At 42.9% G+C, this 12,927-nt stretch overlaps 1 protein-coding gene and 1 long non-coding RNA gene across 5 annotated transcripts in view; one reads left to right on the top strand and one right to left on the bottom strand.

Annotated features, from left to right (window-relative positions):
• cdin1 (CDAN1 interacting nuclease 1) overlaps nucleotides 1-660 on the bottom strand; it is a 60,004-nt gene extending 59,344 nt beyond the window's left edge. Inside the window, exon 1 of one of the 4 annotated variants that reach the window (XM_027011610.3) lies at nucleotides 511-660. The gene's annotated coding sequence lies outside the window, so the exon portion shown is untranslated. Of the gene's footprint in view, nucleotides 1-106 lie in introns of all 4 variants that reach the window. The other 3 variants (XM_027011612.3, XM_027011613.3, XM_027011611.3) reach the window with 3 other exon arrangements.
• LOC145659366 (uncharacterized) lies at nucleotides 617-11,774 on the top strand. The gene is made up of 3 exons (XR_014125541.1): nucleotides 617-737; nucleotides 1,666-1,762; nucleotides 11,153-11,774. It is a non-coding gene; the product is annotated as an uncharacterized LOC145659366 (long non-coding RNA).
• Nucleotides 11,775-12,927: the final 1,153 nt, after the last annotated feature.

Genomic DNA, 12,927 nt, shown 5'->3' on the forward strand with positions numbered 1-12,927 from the left:
ATCTTCTATGCATGCGGTACATGTGAGGAATGGGACATCCGATGCATGCAAAGCAATTCTGCACAATAATAATTGCAACTAATGCTGGAGTGCAATGTTAGCTAACCTAGCTACTCCATAGGTAAATTCACACTGAACTGGAGGAGCATATCTCATTACGCCTTGGCTTTGCAGTTGATAGAATTACCGCACTTGATTTTATTTACCTACACCCTAGTTATAGTCGCACTTTTCCTTTTTTTTCAATCAGTAAAGAAACGGACGGGAAAGGGGAACTGCGGGAGCTTTAATTTTTCAAACACACTTCGCACAAGGCACACCAATAACCATTAGCTTAGCCAGCTAGGCTAAGCTAGCGAGCTAGCCACCAAGCTGGCTAAAAACATCCCCTGCGTTAGCTACCTAGCAGCTAGCACGCCCCTGCACGCTCTTAGCAGCACGCTCCTCTCCGCGAAACCATAGCCGACACGACGCCCGTCCGCGCGGACGCTTAAGCGAGCGAGCATGCACCTGCAGCGACTGCTCGCACCCGCAAACGCCCTGCTAGCTCGGATGCGACACGCTGGTTAAGACTTTGGCACGCTGCCGCAGCGACTTCCCGGGTAGCTCCCGCGAGCAAATTGAAAGGCGGGCGTCACAAAATGGCGTCCCCGTGATTGGCTCCGCGTGCAGGAGTCCCGAGCGTGGCGGAGGCGGCGGACGCGGCGGGGACGCGCGAGCGCGCCGCCGTTGGAGGGGTAATACCGGACAGCCTGCGCTTCACGCCAGCCGCCGTTCAGACGACAGTCTAGGCTTTCGTACCTGACCTGCTTTATACCGCACTTGTTAATACTGGTGGACCGCATTCTCGTCATCGAGACCTATTGTGTCTTATATTGTATTTATTGGAGCACTTGAATTAAGTAATAATGCTACTAATAATAATTAATTCTGGTGTTTTAAACAGGACAGGCTTCTCATAGTGGATAGTCTTAACTAACATATGAGTATTCAGAAGAACATATGAGGTCTTACTAGTTGCATACTTTTTGATTTCGACGTGATAATGTAATTTCACTGATTAGACTAGAGAAGACCTCAAAACCCCTCTATAAAAGAAATATACTTTAATAAAACAGCATTACTGCCAGCAAAGGCTATTCACTATTGTGCTATATTTACCTGTCTGTTGGTATCATGTCACACCTCAAGTTCAATAACTTAATGGAACACTACAAAAATGCTATAACTAGGCTAGTTGCAAATAAATGGTTTTTGTTATGGACAGCTTAACTCTCAATAGTTTAATGCCTTCAAAAGTTGTGCAGGGAAAATGTCCTGTTATAATGTTTTATAGGCATTTAAGGCATTAGCATTTATTTTATTAAATTTTTTTTTTTTTTTTTTTTGTCTAAAGCATACTTTAAATGACTACTTTTTTCCAATTTCATTTACAGTTCTTGTTTGAGGAAAGACAAAACTATGAAAGCCCCTGGTAATTAAGTGCTGAAACCCTGCTGATAGCCTTTTCTGTTAAAGCCTAGTTTGTCATAAATCCTTCTTCATACGGATCAATACTTTTTTACAATGGCATTATTCTGTAATTGCTTTCTTTACAGTATTAAAGCCCTTACTGTGTTAATTGTTTTTTCCCCTTCTTTCTCTCTTTCTTTCTCCCCCATTCAGTCACTCTCACAGACTCGCATCCGGAGGCAAGAAGCTGAACCCTGGAAAAACTACCACTGTGGGCTTGAATTATAGCTGAAATGTCTGCCTGTTCAAGGTAGGCTATTATACTTCTCATTTTGGTGCACTGTCATGCAGAGAGGGTATTTTTTTATTCGGAATTTTTGCAAATTATCCTTCGCAAACGTTAAAAAAACAAAACCCACGACAAATTTTAGGAGACCTTCATAATAATAATTTCGCTCGTATCTTTGCAGTCTTCTTGTCGCAAAATTGTGGTGCCTTCAAGAGAGCATACAATGCTCAAGGCGTCCCTCCGCAAGGAATATCATTACTGACTCTGACACGTCACGCCGTGTGTTGGTGGTGGCTAGAGCTGTCTCCTCTTGGACGGTGCATGCCAGATAGAAATCTGGGGTCTTAAAACATTGTTAGACTGATTGATATGAAAGGCTGCGGTCAGGCAATGCGCAGTCCATTTCCTCTTACAGGTATCTGAGAATCCAAGAGGTTGGATTCAGCCTGTTACAGCCTGTGTAATAGCAACGAAAGGGTCAGCAGAGTGTGATGGTTTAAAAAGATGAAAAGTTCAGTAATGGTGCTAAAGCCAGGGTTCGGGTGTGGGGCGGCAGCGGAAGCCCGGCTGTACCCTGCCTCTGGATGGAGGAGAGACAGAGGGGAGATGGAGGGGAGACGGAGAGGAGGGGGCTCTCTGAGGCAGCGTGTAAACAGGGTGCCGTTAACCAGCTGTGAAGCCTGCACACAGTGGGAGATGAATCTGCAAAGGATGTTTGCCTGTGATACTGAGGAGGCGTTCTAGTGATCTCTGGCCCTCTGCTCTCAACACACCATTGTAGTGCTCAGCACTGTGCTTCTAATGGCAGTGCTATACCTTAACTCCTGTGATGCAATTACATTTGCTCTTACATGGGAGGTGGATGATTCTTGCCATCTTTGGCAGACGTAGACATTTGCACAGTTTCTGTCTTTTGTTTTGGTTTAGGGGAACTTGGGGGATGGTTGGGGATTGCATTTAGATTTTCTAGGTTATATAAAAAAAATTGAGTGTTGTTAAAGAGCCCATTTTACATATACTATTACATATTTTAACACCTCATTTAGGTTTGTTAATATATGAATACATGTTGCAGTCTTAATCCACGTTTTTCCAGTTTTTGATTTTTTATTTCAATTTTTTTCTTTTCCTTTTTTTTCTTCAAATTTAGTGTCTTCTTTTCTGTTGTTCATCTGTATTATGCAATGTGGTGTTAATGATGACAGTGCTGAACTCTTGCCTACAGTCTCTGTGTGATTCCATCTCACATTCTGAATATGGTGCACACTCTAACCCAGAAGATGCCTGGAGTATTAGGAACATATCATATCACTGAAAAATGGATCACTAACTCTTCGCTGCCCTCTGAAATTTCATAGCAATATTTTTACACGATAAGGAACAAGATGTATTTTCCACATTTTTAAAGCAGCTTTTTATATTTATTTCATTAGCATTTAATGAATGTAATTAGATGCAAAGTAATTAAATGTAATTATGCTCACAGTTTCCCCTCTCTTTGTTGTAAATTGCCTCAAACAATATGTGTGGCACGAACAAATTTATCGGATTAATCAGGAATGGATCGTGTTTTTGGATTGTATTTCATACTGCACAGGCAAACACTATAACAAAGGCTGCAGCGTGGGCCCATTAATCATTGTCAGGGGGAATCTCTGGTGCGATTTGCATGACTGAGGTGGCAGCACTGCAGATCGGGCCGGGCTGCAGGACCTCGCCCGGATTTCTCCAAACTCTTCACGTTGCGTCAGTCAGGGCTAACCTAGTAACGCACTGTCTGTGGAGAGGGCACCCTGCCCCGTCTGCCCTGCCGAGCACCCATTTCTGCTCAGCACTAATTACTCTGACACAGCGAAGTTTCGAGGGAGAGCAGCCGGAGCAGTACGGCCTTTTCACTGAGAAATAAGCACGTAGGCTCAGCTAACCAGTTCACCACAGAGGTTCAGCTTTTTTTTAAAGAGAGGATCTGATTCATTTGGCAGTGTGCGTTTAATTCAAGGTGCACGTCAGTAGTCAAACAGAACTTCACTGGCATTTCATCCATGTACAAGTGTGTAGCTGAATGAAATAACATTCTCAAGCGACTCGATGCAACAAACAATACAAGAGCTGTCGGCACAGGACTGCACAGGGTAGAAGTAAGAAGGATAAAAGTGTTGCTCACAGGATCACACATAATAGTACAATTAGACAAGATAGTGCAGCACAATACCATAATATAATACATTTCAACTACATGAAGTGATTCAGGAAACTAAACCTTTGTGGAAACCTCACTCAGTGCTGTTAGTAAAGAGAAAACTTTTCCTTCACTTTTTAAGCGCTTTACTTTAGGTCATCGCAGAGCCGTTTTCACTGATAATAGGATTCAGTTGTTATGCAGTGTGTGGCTTAAAAAGAGGCAGCATTTTTCAAAGCTCAGATACCTCTGCTGAGTCCTCACACCGAGGCCTAATTATCTCATCATCAACTTAAAATAGAGAATTTGAAATGCACAAAACGGACATGCTGTTCTCTCTGTGTGAGTGTGTGTGTGTGTGTGTGTGTGTGCGTGCGTGCGTGCGTGTGTGTGTGTGTGTGTGTGTGTGTGTGTGTGTGTGTGTGTGCGTGTGCGTGCGTGCGTGTGTATTAGAGGGAAAGAGCTTGGTGCCGGGGTTGCCACTACCTCTGTCAGGGTGGCTCACGCTGGGTTTGTCTCTCCCCCGTTTCAAATATCCTGAAGGCATTTTTCTCATTATCAAATATTGTTTGATGTCTTTGTTTCTTGATGATTAACTGTGGTCACCACTGGTCTGGATTGTTTAAAATTTAATTTTCATCTCCGAAATACCCAGAGAGCATCTGACTTGAGAGGATGCACATATTTTATGTATGCTATTTTTCACAGTGAAACGCAAGAGGATGCAATGAAAAAGGCTGGTGATTTTCCAGGAGCATCATTAGAGTATCCTGAATGTAATTTATCATCATTTCATGCGTCTTTTTAAGCCCAGTAAATGAATACATGGCTGCTCAGTGGCTGACATTAAAGATGGAGGCATGTATTTCCTTAGTGCCTCTTTAACATGCATGTGCAAACATATCAGCTAGATAACACACACACACTCATATATAAAGGAGGTTTGTGGGTTGAATTTTATGTGCCAATTAAAAGATCTCTATTTAAAAATACAATTGCAGCAGGGTCGTAATCTCTATACTTTTGTAAAGTAATTTTGTTCTGGAAAGAGGGTGTAGTTACCCCCATTAACAGGCATGTGGAGAAGGGTAGGTTGAGAGGAGCGGAGGATGGAGAGCGCGGTTAAGTGATCCAAGATTCATGATATTTATGACACTGTAAGCAAACAAATAGAGAAAGCGCTCTGTGGTAATGTCACCATGTCAAAGCGGTACTGAAGGCTTGAAATATCTCAGTCACTGCGGCTGAATAGTCACCATTGTATCTGCCTAATGACATTATCTAGTAAAATTTGGAGAGAGAGAGAGAGAGAGAGAGAGAGAGAGAAATGGGAGAAATGAACAGTACCATTGTCTGCCGTGTTATTTAAACAAATTGCGAGCGAAAAGCGAGCGAGGGAGAGAAAGGGAGAGACGGAGCCGCGGCGCGGCAAATGAAAGGTTATGCTTGGCCCCGTGTGTTTGTATTGTCAATAACTGGAGAAGGCTGTCAAGAAAGTGGACAGATAAAAGGTCAATAACTCTGACAAATGTGTTTGTATTTGTACACCCCCGCTGATAGCGTCTCAGCGATCGAGCCTGTGTTTGACACTCCACAGCAACAACACAAATAATTTGGCTTTTAATAGAATAGTAATTATTTTAGTGAAATGAGAGGCAACCTGTAGGTGCAGCTCGAGAAGCCAGCCAAATGTCACTCGAGTGTGTGGCATGGAAATGAAACACATCGGATATTTGTCAAGGTGACGGTGAAGTGCAAACAGCTGAAGATTATGTCGCCCGATTATTTTGTATATTCTCTCTCTGCCTGAATAAATATGACCACTGATGAGTTGTTGCAACAAATTTTGAGTGGCGCTGAAAAAGTTGCCTACGATAACAAATGCCAATCCTTCCATGCGATACGCCACACGCACCATATGGTTCCTGATTTTTCAGTCACTCACATACATTAATATTTGTTGGTGAGGATCTGTGAATGGGTGGTTTTGGATGGCTGTTATTTTTGTGTCTTCAGATGCAATACTTTGTATATTTTCTTAACTTTAAATGATTGTTGTTGTTATAATAATAGTTAATAATAATGACAATTATTATTATTTTTTAGATGATTAGTATTTTAATTGCTGTACTGGTTTAATTGTTGAATAAGGAGGCATGTTTAGTGTATGTGTCCTGTTGCTATAGTGACACAGATACGCTGGACCTTTCTTAACAGTTTTATCTGGTAAAGTAAAAGGAAGTGTTAACTCCTACACTTAGCCCACGTGTTCTGAGCTGCTTTCATACAAAGATCATGGCTTTTGCGTGTATGTAAATATCTATGTTTGAGTAAGCAGATGATTGCAATAGCTGTTTGCCAGTTAAATTTCTTTTAGATTTTGTTCACTGAAAATGTGATTTCTTTGTCATTTTGTAAGGGACACAATGGGGGAAAATCATATATATTATGCTTGAAATATCACATTCCTTTTTTATTTGGAATATTTATTGAGAAGTTTAGAAAATATATAAATGAGTCCTATTTCCTGGAATATTTTCACTTTCCCAGTGCCCTGCAAAATGAAAACAGGATATATTATGGAATGCTGCAGCTATTTTCTATGGGAAAATATATCTAAATTTAAAAATGCTTGTTTCTGTACTGTTGTGAGCGGGTACTTAATGTAAAATGTACTTTTAGGGGAAATATTAATTCCACGGGGAAGGCTGGGTATTTTTCCTACCGTTCTTTTTCTGTTGTTGGCCATATTACTTGGTGGTTTACATTTCATGTGATTATGTAAATCCAGAGCTGTTTCTGTGCATTATGGGCCAACGCATTGTCAAGATCTTTTGTAAAGCAGTCAAGTAGCTATTTCTGTATTCTTTTATTATCTGAGAGTGCAACAAAGCAAGTCTTTTGTTTGCAGTTTTCTTGCACGAGTCTCTCTCGTTTGTGACTTGCTACTGCCCCCTAGTGGCGTCTTGCCCTGTCGCGCCCCCAGCTTGCGACCGAAGGCCTGGCTTTGCTACTTAGCGGCCGCTCTCTGTGTGTGCTCTCTTACCATTGGTTATCCAACTCAAATATTTGAAGCACATATTTGTCGTATTGCATGTCAGAGGGCTCGAAAGGTCCAATTATGCATGTGTGTGTCCACAGCGGTTTTCCTTTAAATGGGGAGCTTAATCAGTGTCAACAAAAACAGGAACCCTAATGTTTTGTGTCCATTGTGGGGCTGTAACTCATGTCAATAAGGTATTGTTTTGCCTGAGTGACACACCGAAACCCGAGCGAGAATGTTATCGGACCTGTGAAATAGGGTGTGCTGATAATTGTGCCACAATGCAAGTATGATTATTTGAACAAGCGCAGTGTAAATCCTACAAGGGATCGGCGTGGATATCCACCCACCATTTTGTAACATGCTTCCTGGATAAGAGATATGCCATAGATCCAACCGAACAGATTTATTTTCTGCATGATTTTCTCAGAAAATGTTTTGGACAAAAAAGTTCTAGATCTAAAATGAATACATGACATTATAGACAGCCACAAATATATTTGGATGGATGGATTAGTTTGCAAAGCTGCACTGCTTTGAGTGGGAGTAACTCAGTTACATTTACATTTCCCACTGCTTTGCTGCAGTGATTTTCAGGGATCCCTCTAATAATTGAGGGGGTTAAATGTCTCCACTGACAGTTCGCGGATGTGAAGTCAAGTCACTCATGTCAAATGACCAATTAAATGTGCTATAGAGGATGGCAAGCTGGTCTCTAGTGCCTAGAGCCTCATGGGAGACCAATCAAAGGAGAGCCCTATCACTCAAATGTAAACCACATTCATTCATTAGCCTTTTAGGATCTCCTTCATTATTCATTAAAATCTGTATCATGAGTTAGTTTGACCAGCATTTGCTGCTTACTGTACAGTGTTACTGAAAACTATTTTAATTGGGGGAATAATTATTTTATTATTATTCAATGTTTATATATATATATATATATATATATATATATATATATATATATATATATGTGTGTGTGTGTGTGTGTATGTGTGTGTGTGTGTGTGTGTGTGTGTGTGTGTGTGTATATATATATATATATATATATATATATGTGTGTGTGTGTGTGTGTGTGTGTGTGTGTGTGTGTGTGTGTGTGTGTGTGTGTGTGTTTAAAAGAGAGGAAGTAGAGAATAATGTAGAAATTATTTTCCTAATTTTCTTTCTATCCCGATACATTAAATAAGAACAATTTTAATATATTGTACTACCGATGGCCTGATAACCTTTATTTGTATAAATCTGCTCTGTAAGATTGTAATTAAAGATTGTAGTGGCTCATACCTGTTCTAGGGAATGAGGGCACTAACATATTTGCTTGGTCTTCAGGAGCCACATTAGTGAAGATTGATCAAATGTGGTGAGGATTAGCACCCCATGTCCACACACAGAGCTGACTTCTCTGGGTTTGTTTGCAGGATCATTGCCTTCCAGTGTTAACCTCTGACCCGTGATGTGCTGTCCCAAACCTGGGAGAATCTGCAGTGCCACTGACAGTCTGCGAAAAGAAATCCTTGCGTCCCTTCCTCATACCTTTGCTTTTACCATGCTGCCTCTTGGAACTTTGGGAAATACAAATATCATTTTTCATATTTGCCAGGGGAGCAAGTCCACACTGCATCAAATTCAGCAGCATGACAGTTTGTCAGAGGACCGCCACTTTTTTATATTTATATTTATATTCTTTTATATTCATATCACACTTGTCTTCAAGTGACTGCTTTTATCTATTTATAGTCCTGGCTTGCTTAAAACTCAGTGTCCTTGACAAGCAGGAATTACATATTGCCATGCAGTATTGGGAACAGAAAAGCCTGAACAGTGATCACGGCTTTGATGGCGCTGCCTTCACATGTGCCCCTAGCTTAAACTAATTCACACACAAACAGGTGCAAGTGTGACTCTGAGCGTGCAGGCTTGTTTGCAAATAACATTTCTTATACAGCCTAACTGCTCCACTGGTCATAGTTTCACTCAGAAAACCAAATCACTTACGCATTTTGTGCTAGAGAATAAATATTTTGACGGGGAAGTCGGAGACTAGACTTCAGTCTCCAGCTTCACACTGATTCCTCTCAGGTACCGGAACATGCAGTAAGGAAAGGGTTAACCGCCATGCTTACAATAATAAACGATTTAATTCCTCCAGGAACCATTCTGGGTTGTTTTTTTTTCTTTTCTTCAGTTAAATGTATTTATAGGTTCTGTAATGTACTGTAATGTACTGTATGCGTACAGGTAATGGATGTGTGTGCTTGTGTGTTTCTGCGCCAGTGAGTGAGGTCACACACATCAAACACACAAAAAAAAAAACATTGCCCTGTTCATTTTTATGGCAAATGTTAATTTTCTGTTTTTTTCCAGGTATGAATTTCAAAGCGATTCTCAGAAAAAAATAATAAATTATTTTTGTACAGACTAGATTTACAACTCTGTTAGTTATGGAAAAATATTACTGGTCTCAGGGGAGGCCCAATGACTGTTTACGGCTGGCCTGAGAACAGCTGCAAAGATGATGAAGAACCTGCCAGCCGTTCGCTCATGTCTGTTCAGTCTGATCTCCTTCTCTTCTTCGTTCTTCCTCTCCTCCTCTCCCCTCTCCTCCTCTCCTCTCGTCTTTGTCGTGACTCCTCCCTAGCGCAGGCGAGCCACCCTGGGCTCGTCCCGGCTCTCTAAACCCAGCCCTTCACAGACCCGTGCTTTTCAGCAGGACACCTTACTCGGTTTTCACTGCGCATTTTGGTACGTTTTTCAGACTAAAGCATGTTTCTGTTTTACCTGGTACAATGAGAGGTTATTGGAACCACCTCTCCTTAGGGCAAGGATCCGAAATACATGACAACAGCCTCTTAAGAGGCGTTTGATTGAATGTATCCCCAATACGTGATAATGCTGTGGCATTTGAAAAAATGGTTGACCTTTCCATCAGGGTTGCACCTGTGTTTGCAGCTGGTACCTGAGCTCGAACTCATTTATTCATAAGAGGGAGAGTTGTGGAAAAAGAAATACCGTATGACTGCTTTCACACACGCGTCGCTGTCCTCCAAACCGCACAGCGCTGTGTTTAGACAGGTTAGCAGTTCAGGTCGTGTGTCACGCCTTCACTTTCTGCTTCACTCACTTTTGCCACGTTCACCTTTGTCCGGACGACGATGTCGCCTTGTTTTGCGGGTCTTTCAGTTTTATTCTGCACGGCTGCCCATGTCAAACGTATAGAAAAAAGCAACAGACAGCGTGTATAATTCAGACAGAGAAAGCACCGGGTCCCTTCTGTGATTAAGCTCGAATTCACCTGCACAATATGGGGTTTTGTGGTTTTTTTAGTTAGGAAAACACCAGTGTTGGTGCTTCCCACATCATGGCGGGTCCAAATTAACGAAGAATCTTCCTTAATGCCTCTTTCTTCCCTCTCTTCGTTTCTTTATTTCTCTCTGCTAATTGAATAGCAGATTACAAACAGGCATACACGTCCTAATTCCCAGTGATTTAATGACTTAGCGCTGTCCTGCTAGTGGCCCATTCATCATAGCTCCTAATGAGCCAACGTAAACTGACAAGTCAGTGGAGGCTCTGAGTGCAGCTCTGTCACTTTGCTTTAGCGAGCAGTGCTAACCCAAGATCACCGCTCCACGCCTTTCTCCTGCCTGGATCGGCCTGCCGTGGGGGGGGGTTGTCTACTGCTGCTGCGAGAAGTAGCGGGCCCATGCTCCTGGACTCCAGGACTCCTGGACTCCCTTCCTGCCGAGTGCGAGCCATGACTGGCAAGCATGCCAGCTTGCACCACTGACCCAGTGATGCCCTCTGCCCACCACCACATGGTTTAATGAAGGGGCACATGGGGCTTTTCAACACTCGACATATTTGGCATGTTTTTGTTTTTTATAACAAAATAATAAGTACCGGAAAGTGAAAAATTGCATATATTTATGCTAAAACCACATAATGTGGGTGAAACAAACTGTTGTCAAAGCTGAGGCACATAGTTCTGTACCATGCGACATATATGGAAACAACTTTCTTAACAGTATCACCCCTTTTTAAATGGGTTCCTTTCTAGACCCTCATGCATTCTACTTTCCTGTTTCCAGATTTCGCTTGCCAGCTGCAGAACCGGAGTAAAATTCATGGGGCTTTGGTGTAACTAATCTCCTCTGTGCAGTAATTATGGATTATGCTCTCTTAGGGGACACTGCTGGCCAGGCTTGGCCTGGGCTTTCCTGCCTGCTCTCCAGACGTGGTTTGCACTGAGAGTTCGTGGGCTCCACTGGCTGTCGAGCCGATCTACAGTCACAGAACCCACCGCAGAGCTCCTCGCTGAGATGGGAGGGAGGTGGGCAAGGGACGTCGGCGTGGCAGCCAGTCTACAGCCGTGGCCCTCGGCGTGGGAGTTTCCGCCACGACGTCAGAGGTGTCATCGGGAAGGGTGCCGCCGACACTTATAAGGGATTTATGAAAGTGGCCGTTCCGACGGACTGCACGGTGTTGCGCTCGCGGAGCTGGAGGACGCAGCCTCACACCAGCACGTGTGCCAACAGCAGGGGCAGGAAAAAAGTGAAAATCCAGAGACACACGGAAGAACATTGGCTCTCCTCACTATCAGGACTGACCGATGACATACTGGTATGAAAGCCTCTTGTACCGAAAACCCTAAATGTAACCCTGCTGACACAGACATGTAAGCCCAAACATACTGTATATGCACGCATGCACGCACACACACACACACACACACACACACACACACACACACACACACACACACACACACACACACACACACACACACATCCTCTAAAAATAAAACAGTAATGTAGCTCCACACGTCTGGCGCTATGTGGAGTAGAGCTTTCTCCTTCTCCTCTAATGGGAGCGCCCAGTCATGGAGCTGGCTGGCTGAAAGCTCCTCTGCTCCTCTGCTCCTTTGCTCTCTCCCAAGCCAGTGAGCCAGCAGGGCACCCGCAGTGACTCCTCACTGTCCTTCTCACCGCATAAGCCTGAAGTTCCCTCACTAACATACCTGGTGCAGGTGGGCAACTGTCTGTCTGTTTTCTTTATATTTTGGTCCATATACCTTTTTTTGTTTCTCTGTTTGTTTCCATGGGTATATGATAAGATGCCATTACTGTTATTATCAGATATTCTGTCACATTTCCATCTAGGCAGCTCTGGTTCAACAACAATACATGATCTCGCAAACAAAGGCCAAAAGCCAATGATCCAGTGACAGTCATTATACATAATATTACAGACACACGTATATTGTCACAATAAAAGGGTTACCAATAAAGCATATAATGTCTGGTTATGATGTTAATTTCAGACTTGTTGAGTAATATTATGTATCCAATGTAAGATCATTTTTGATCCAAAAAAACAAAACAATAGCTTTGCCTTTTGTGAATGTTTCTGTATTCCTTAACAGCTCTAATGAACTTTGTTAATATGTACTTTCAATGGGTAATACTCCTCACACTAAGTTTCATTAACAGAAAAGAGAGAGCGAGAAAAAAGGTCAATGTGGCACTTTTGCAGAAATTCTTGACAGTTTTACCAGTTTGTCAATACGAAAATAGCCGCCATGAAAGGGAGCAGACGAGCGCCTGGCTGCAGCGCTGCTCCCGGCTGCCTCTGATAAAGAGCCCTGCGGTGGGCAGGCCTGCACTAATGGAGCCGGAAAAAAGGCCCGTGTCAATCCTGTCAATGTCTCGCACTTTAAACCAAGACAGCGGTTGCTTTCCGCCCAGGCCCCTAATTCTGGAGGACTGGTAGAAAAAAATAAAGGCTTTCCCGCGTCGTCGGGAGAGTGCTGGCGCGCCCGCACCTCTGCCCCTCCCCCATCCCAATTCCCCATCACTTTTGCGCAGGAAACTTTTGGCGCGGGCTGAAAGCCTAACAACCGGTTGCGCCGCTAAAGCGATCATAAAGTCAATCATGTGGCGGGAATTCTGGTGCAATCTC

Source organism: Electrophorus electricus, chromosome 10 (genome assembly GCF_041902795.1).
Source record: "Electrophorus electricus isolate QZ-2024a chromosome 10, ASM4190279v1, whole genome shotgun sequence".
In the NCBI taxonomy this organism is placed as follows: Eukaryota; Metazoa; Chordata; class Actinopteri; order Gymnotiformes; family Gymnotidae; genus Electrophorus; species Electrophorus electricus.